Raw genomic sequence first — 6,341 nt, forward strand, 5'->3', positions numbered from 1 at the left:
CCCAGCACAGGGAGTAGTGTAACTCGCTGCGCCCCGCCCCTATCTTCATCCCAGCACAGGGAGTAGTGTAACTCGCTGTGCCCCGCCCCTATCTTCATCCCAACACAGGGAGTAGTGTAACTCGCTGTGCCCCGCCCCTATCTTCATCCCAGCACAGGGAGTAGTGTAACTCGCTGTGCCCCGCCCCTATCTTCATCCCAGCACAGGGAGTAGTGTAACTAACTCGCTGTGCCCCGCCCCTATCTTCATCCCAACACAGGTAGTAGTGTAATTCGCTGTGCCCCGCCCCTATCTTCATTCCAGCACAGGGAGTAGTGTAACTCGCTGTGCCCCGCCCCTATCTTCATCCCAACACAGGGAGTAGTGTAACTCGCTGTGCCCCGCCCCTATCTTCATCCCAGCACAGGGAGTAGTGTAACTCGCTGTGCCCCGCCCCTATCTTCATCCCAGCACAGGGAGTAGTGTAACTCGCTGTGCCCCACCCGTATCTTCATTCCAGCACAGGGAGTAGTGTAACTAACTCGCTGTGCCCCGCCCCTATCTTCATCCCAACACAGGGAGTAGTGTAACTCGCTGTGCCCCGCCCCTATCTTCATCCCAGCACAGGTAGCAGTGTAACTCGCTGTGCCCCGCCCCCATCTTCATCCCAGCACAGGGAGTAGTGTAACTCGCTGTGCCCTGCCCCTATCTTCATCCCAGCACAGGGAGTAGTGTAACTAACTCGCTGTGCCCCGCCCCTATCTTCATCCCAACACAGGTAGTAGTGTAACTCGCTGTGCCCCACCCCTATCTTCATCCCAGCACAGGGAGTAGTGTAACTCGCTGTGCCCCGCCCCTATCTTCATCCCAGCACAGGTAGTAGTGTAACTCGCTGTGCCCCACCCGTATCTTCATCCCAGCACAGGGAGTAGTGTAACTCGCTGCGCCCGCCCCTATCTTCATCCCAGCACAGGTAGTAGTGTAACTCGCTGTGCCCCGCCCCTATCTTCATCCCAGCACAGGGAGTAGTGTAACTAACTCGCTGTGCCCCGCCCCTATCTTCATCCCAACACTGGTAGTAGTGTAACTCGCTGTGCCCCGCCCCTATCTTCATCCCAGCACAGGGAGTAGTGTAACTCTCTGTGCCCTGCCCCTATCTTCATCCCAGCACAGGGAGTAGTGTAACTAACTCGCTGTGCCCCGCCCCTATCTTCATCCCAGCACAGGGAGTAGTGTAACTCGCTGTGCCCCGCCCCTATCTTCATCCCAACACTGGTAGTAGTGTAACTCGCTGTGCCCCGCCCCTATCTTCATCCCAGCACAGGGAGTAGTGTAACTAACTCGCTGTGCCCCGCCCCTATCTTCATCCCAGCACAGGGAGTAGTGTAACTAACTCGCTGTGCCCCGCCCCTATCTTCATCCCAGCACAGGGAGTAGTGTAACTAACTCGCTGTGCCCCGCCCCTATCTTCATCCCAGCACAGGGAGTAGTGTAACTCGCTGTGCCCCGCCCCTATCTTCATCCCAACACTGGTAGTAGTGTAACTCGCTGTGCCCCGCCCCTATCTTCATCCCAGCACAGGGAGTAGTGTAACTAACTCGCTGTGCCCCGCCCCTATCTTCATCCCAGCACAGGGAGTAGTGTAACTAACTCGCTGTGCCCCGCCCCTATCTTCATCCCAGCACAGGGAGTAGTGTAACTCGCTGTGCCCCGCCCCTATCTTCATCCCAGCACAGGGAGTAGTGTAACTCGCTGTGCCCCGCCCCTATCTTCATCCCAGCACAGGGAGTAGTGTAACTCGCTGTGCCCCGCCCCTACCTTCATCCCAACACAGGTGTCAGTGAAATGCCTGCCTCATTAAGGACATAAAGCCTCTGTCAGCGCATGCCATGGGAGCATGCAACAGTAGCCTCCACCACACCTCCAACGGTTGACGGTGTAATTAACCCTCACGCTCCCCCCATCCCCCCATTCTGAAAGAGAGCATTGAGGTAGCAAGCTATCTGGGGGTGGAGGGGGTTTAGGGGGTGGAGGGTGGGTGGGGGAGGGGGGCATCCATCCATCATAAAAACGTTATGCCACAGCCAATTTCCACAAAGCTGCTAAGCTGATTGAGGCCGACCAAATCTGTTTCACCAGCTTACATCCCTTCAAAATGGTCATCTCACTTCCAATATCACGGGCTTTTACTGTCTCCTATTCCCCTGTTCCCGCCAGAGAGTTGGGAGTTGGCAGGCTTAGGAGGATAAAACTCTCCAGCCGAGTCCGCTGTGCCCACCCTGATATCTCTATAGGGCACAGCGTTCCACACACACACACGCCCGTCACTCGCCCGCCCCATTATTACTACTACTATTTACACACACACACACACACACACACACACACACACACACACACACACACACACACACACACACACACACACACACACGCCCGTCACTCGCCTGCTCCATTATTCCTACTATTTGTGTTTTTATGTTCCCGTTGAACACTGGCCAATCAGGACCCATCACAACACAGAGAGTCACACATGTATCAGCACACATGCGCACACACACACACACACACACACACGTGCGCACGCACACATGCATGTGCACTTACATGCGTACATGCAAACACATGCCCCTCAAGTGCACACACACACAACACACACACACACACACACACACACCTCAAACAAACACTATCTCACAACCCAGTTTCTCCACCTCCTCCTACTGAAGTAGATTAAATTCACACTAGTCCTCATTTTAAGCGGAAATTGGAATGATAGCAGAGAGATTAGGGAGAGGGCGTGAAGGGCTGGTGGCGGGCGGGGCCAGAGCGCGGGGGTGGCGTCAACAGAGCCGCTCCGACGCTAATGGTGTAAATGTTTCTCTTTTTCCCACCTGTAGTGTATGTGCAGTGTGTACGTGCAGTGTGTAAGTGCAGAGTGTGTACGTGCAGTGTGTGTATATGTGGCGCGTGTGTGCGTTTTCTCCCTCTTTGCTGCTCTTTCTCTTTTTTGCCACAGCAGCAAATATCCTGTTGGCACAGGATGCAGGAGCGTATCTGGCCCTAAAATCGATCAGGATCCCGGCGAAGCGCCCCCATTCATCTCTCGCCCATAAAATTAGATTAGCGCTGACTACAGCACTGCAGCGAGATGGGCCGATACACAGCCAAGCTACAGGAGACAGCTCCAGCCTCCCGTGTTTTCACCCACGCCCCGCCTCTCCATCCCTCTCCCTCACTCTCTCCCTCCCTCCATCCCTCTCACATGTTCTCTCCTCCACATACGTATGCGGGATCGGGAGAGGGGCGCCCAGCAGCCTCGCTCTGGATACTTTCCACAGTGCGTTTCCCTCTCGCCATTAATCAGAAATGGCAGGGCTGATGAGGCTCCAATCAGGGCTAATAAAAAGAAACGAAAGCAAACCCCCCCCCCCCCCCCCCCCACACACACACACACACAAAAACTCCCAACATCATCCTCACCACCACCCCCCCACCCCCAAAGCCCAACCCACCACAACCCAGCCCCACCCCAGCCGCCTGGCCCATCGTCCGGTCTTCGGACACGCCCTCTATCCCCACATATCACTGTGGCACGTGACCACTGTTCCCGTCCAATAGCAACCCTCCCAGCTCGGTAATGGACATGGCCTGTCGGCACAGCAACAGCGAGAGGAGGGGAGGAGAGAAAATGGAGCCAGACCGTCTTGGAGCTCAAGCAACAAGGCTGGGCTGGACCAGAACCGGTCCAATACCACTTCATGGAGACACGAACATGCAGTGATATTACAAACCGTCCATTGTCCATCTGAGCAGAGAAGACGGTACTACACAGTAATCTGACCTAACAGTGAAGGCATATGAATCCCATTAAGCTGTACCATCATATATAGAAAGAAGCCTGCCTAAATCCATGAAAGTTTCAAGCAGCTGAGTGAATCCCATCTCAAGAAATGTGATTTATTACATTCATGTCAATGCAAATGATTTATGATTCATTTGAGCTATTGATTCACGCACAGGCTGCCACTTAAAATACCAGTCAGACGATCTTTTGAGAATTCACGTCAGCATTTGGGCATGTAATGAATTTGATTAGGCTGTAGCCTGTCTGACTTTGTGGCCACGGGGACAGAGAGCAGGTCACATTAGTGCAGAGGTTTGAGAATCTTTTGTCATATCATCAATATGATAATGACAGGCAGACATCATCTGCTGTGTCGCTCGGAGTCACTTGACACTCAACACTTTCCAGCATCCTCACCCCAAAGTTGCAGAAACTGCTAACAGAGAAGTTCACAAGTGCTCGAGTCATGGTGTCCTGGTCTCCGTTCTGGTGATATGTGTGAGCAACCGGAGGTCACAATGAGCACTTCTCTCAGACAAGGTGCAGTTTTAATCACCAGCAGGTTCGGGTTGCTTTACCTCTATTGACGAATGGTTCTTCCAGGATCAGTCCGAACTGTTCAGCTGTGTTAGGAGGGTTATAAGCATGTGGTGAGAAGTTTGGGTCCGCACGGTGTCTTGGACCTACCTGTGTTTCCCGGACGTGCTCGACTGTGAAGTTAAACCATACTCTGAAGCGAGGGTTGCATGTATCGGGCCGGATGAAGAGGTCAAACTCGAACTCACTGATGTAGTCCACACGCCCCAGATTACCTAGAGAGAGAGAGAGAGAGAGAGAGAGAGAGGGAGAGAGAGAAAGGGAGGAGAGAGAGAGAGAGAGAAAGAGAGGGAGAGAGAGAGATGGGAGGATAAACTTGCCTTCCTTCTGAAACTTGAAAATAACTATACATATACTTTCAGCAGTTTAGCCCAGTAAGATTAAACTTCTTCTGACACAAATTTATACAATAAAATCTTTATTGCTGCATTTTTTAATCTTATAAGGGGTAGCTATATTTTGCAGATATGTATGCATTAACAACAGTGTATTTATACATATTTTATTACATATAATTTATGTGTTATACATTTTATATAAATTATGTATATTGACATACAGTTGCAGATGAAATTCATATATGAACTGATTAGAACGTGGCTCCAATTCATCTCTTTTAAAAAGGAATCTATTAACCACTGATGACCATAAATGTTAGAACACCATCTCCAACAAAAAATGGAACTCTAAAAATGTTATATTGTGTGCTTATAAACTTCCATCCTGTAAACATATATAGAAGGCAAACCATTCAGATTTATCTGAATCTTTCTCTCTTCACACACACACACACACACACACACACATACAGACACACACACACACACCACACAAACTGAATAGGATGGATGAAGGCAGCAGAGAATCTTGGCGGCCACTAAGGTGACAGTTTAGACAGCTTTGGTAGCAGATCAGCTTTGGTAGCAGATCGCCAAATAGCAGAGAGCAGGACAGGCGCCTCAACACGGCAATCACAAACAAACAAACAAACAAACAAGCAACCAGATCAATACTATATCTGCTGTCAAGGCTGAACACCAATGTCAAATGTCAAGAAGTCAAAGTTCACGCAGCAGCGGCGGGTGTAGCCGCCAGCTCTGCTGCTACACTACACCGGCTCTTCACGTCACACCCAACGGCGGAGCCGTCAAAAGCCACAGGCACGTCCCAAACACCAACGTGTACGCGCGCGTTTGGCTCAAGCCCAGCTCGCAGGCAGCATGAACAGAGTCAAAGAGCAGGTCGATTGGGTTTTCATGGCAGTGTAGCCGCGTGCCTGGTCTCCACTCGTACGAGGGTGAAGGTGACAACGCAAAGCTGCAGAGGCCTGCAGTACAGCTGGGCGTAGTTCCTCGCTTCACACAGGAGTTAGGGGAGGACGGGCGGATGGGTGGATGGATGGAAGGAAGATTAGACGGTCAGTGAGTTGGCTGGAGGAGGGGGGAGTGCGGTGTGCGTGCTGGGGGCGAAGTGTGGACACCACCTGGTGGCAGGTAGCTCAGAGCTAAACACTGACAGATGGGGCGGGCCTCACGCAGTCAGCACGGACACGAGTGGCACACTTTCCTTCTGTCACACGCACATGACCACCACACATCCCCACAGTCCTCACACTCACTGGTCACACATACCAGAGCTCACACACACACACACACACACACACCACACACACACACACACACACACACGGACATATGCATATTTGTGTATGTGCACTACTAGCACAGCCACATAGCTGGCGCGTGATCTCTCTCATGCGGTTACTTGCATGCACTTATAGAGGGAGAACCCTAGTTCCTGGGCTCTCTTGGGGAGAAAAAACATTTATATAATCAGGCAAAATTGGTGACTTTGTGAAGGCTAATCCATATGGTTTGAACAACAGTCTAGGCCAGAGAGAGCTAATCAGCTGTAGTGT

At 51.6% G+C, this 6,341-nt stretch overlaps 1 long non-coding RNA gene across 1 annotated transcript in view; it reads right to left on the minus strand.

The window, feature by feature from the left end:
* Nucleotides 1-4,632, minus strand: part of LOC143506332 (uncharacterized) — a 35,332-nt gene extending 30,700 nt beyond the window's left edge. Inside the window, exon 1 of the long non-coding RNA XR_013128289.1 lies at nucleotides 4,514-4,632. This is a non-coding gene — a long non-coding RNA (uncharacterized LOC143506332). The remainder of the gene's footprint in view (nucleotides 1-4,513) is intronic.
* Between the last annotated feature and the right edge of the window lie 1,709 nt (nucleotides 4,633-6,341).

The sequence above is a fragment of the Brachyhypopomus gauderio genome, unplaced genomic scaffold (assembly GCF_052324685.1).
Source record: "Brachyhypopomus gauderio isolate BG-103 unplaced genomic scaffold, BGAUD_0.2 sc464, whole genome shotgun sequence".
NCBI lineage: Eukaryota > Metazoa > Chordata > Actinopteri > Gymnotiformes > Hypopomidae > Brachyhypopomus > Brachyhypopomus gauderio.